The following is a 1,856-nucleotide window of genomic DNA, read 5'->3' on the forward strand; positions in this document are numbered from 1 at the left end:
GTTGAAAGGCAGATCAAATGTCAGATAAATTGTACCGTTTATGTTGTAACGCTGTTAACAAAAATAAATAATATTCGGTGTCAATGAACCGCATGAAAATCTGAATAATCGTGAAGTGAAAAAACGAAGTATTGAGGGAGACGAAATCTATGAAATCCGGCTGGCGTTTTTTTCTCTGTTCACCAATCAAAATCCTGTAAACCGTAATCGATGCGGTTGCGAGCCATCAGGGAAGCGGTGCGTGTCGAGTTTTGGCATGCAGGTGCAATGACGAATATGTACCACTATTTTTGACTCCCTCGCTCTCTCTCTCTCTCTCTCTCTCTCTCTCCCTGGCTTACCGATTAGCAAAACCGTGGTACATAGCTGGTATTTTCGAGCATCAGATTTTCGTCCCGGTTCCCATCGGGGCCGAGAGGCCGTATCCGAGTAGACGGTGTTTTCCACCGATTTTTGGCCCTTTTATCCCACGACAACGCGGCGCGCGCGGCGCTCGCCCAGGCGAAATTTGCATAATCCGTGGAAGCATCGGTGCGACGAAAATTGCGCGTCACCCGTGAACCGTTCAACGTCGAATCAACCGGCGATTTCAGCTTTTGTTCCACCTTTTTTTTTTCGCATTCCCTCTCCCGCTTACAACGGAAAATGTTGGTTCCGGTTTATTCAACAAGATAAAAACGGGTAGTTGATTTTTACATACGAATAACAAAATTATTGCTCGTAGCTGGATTAAATAAAAATCTTTTCTCTCGGTCACGTCGTTGTAAACTGAATGACGTAAGTAATTGTACATTAGTTGTTCTATATTTCAAGAAGAATTTAATCCCGAATAAGGTTTAAGCTACGAGGTAACAAACCAGACGATAAATCTAATTCCAAATGGAAATGAGGAGGAACCATCAGCAGGTAGAATAAACGTGCGATAATGCGTCCCGCTTTGGCAAATGCTCTCTTCCCGGAAGCATCTACCGGTTTAATTGAATTCCCACGGTGCGGCGTCGCTGCCACGACGGCCGCGAGCTCCGGATGATCATACGAACGACGCGTCCGAGAGTATATTAATACCTGGCACACGCGAATCTTATCAATGACCGAGTGTAGATGAGAGAAGAAATTCATTTTGCTCAGGGCAAACGAGTTTCGTCGACGTTATATTAAACCGAAGGATCAGCCGTTTAAAGCTGATCTGTATAATTCGCAGCGAAAGGAGTCGATACGCGAGTAATAAAACCGAGTTATAAAGCTAGAATCGTTTTCATATCCGGTCCCCGGGAGTTCCAATCGCGTGAAATCTCTCGTTTCTTTCAATTTTAATTATGGGCCGTCGATTATCGTAGGACAGGCGAGCGGGGTTTCGCAGATCCTCTGGTCGAGAGGCAATCTTGGCTCAAACGTGGCCGAAGGAAACCGATTATTTGCATGCTTCGTCCCGTTGGGAATACCGGATATACCGCTGGTTGCCTGAGTAATCAGAAAACGTCCTGATCCTCTTCTAACCGCCTCCTTCCGTCCCTTTGTACGTTCGCTTTCCGTATTGCTTGATTTTCTCTTCCGGCATTTTTTGCAATCTCCCGTCCGAAGAAGATCCGCCCGCGCTTTCCATTCCTCGGAATTTTTCTCTCAGATATGAAACTCGAGAGGCCTGATCCGACGCGTGCGATCAGTTAGCGATAATTAAATGCCCGCTATCTTGTCCACTTTTAAATGTCTGATTAACTTGGGCAGTATTTTTGGATTAACTTGAATTATTAATCAAGAACACGTTTAAATAAAACACAATATATATTTCGAACATGAAAAATGTATACAATATGTGGAGCACTGCTTCTTACTTCGATGCTCGTGGACGACTGACT

General features: G+C 44.6%; 1 protein-coding gene across 10 annotated transcripts in view; it reads left to right on the top strand.

Annotated features, from left to right (window-relative positions):
* LOC108625920 (glutamate receptor ionotropic, kainate 2) overlaps nt 1–1,856 on the top strand; it is a 116,966-nt gene that overhangs the window by 81,493 nt on the left and 33,617 nt on the right. The gene's annotated exons all lie outside the window — the stretch shown is intronic.

The sequence above is a fragment of the Ceratina calcarata genome, unplaced genomic scaffold (assembly GCF_001652005.2).
Source record: "Ceratina calcarata isolate Rehan_Ccalc_2016 unplaced genomic scaffold, ASM165200v1 scaffold379.2, whole genome shotgun sequence".
Classification (NCBI taxonomy): domain Eukaryota; kingdom Metazoa; phylum Arthropoda; class Insecta; order Hymenoptera; family Apidae; genus Ceratina; species Ceratina calcarata.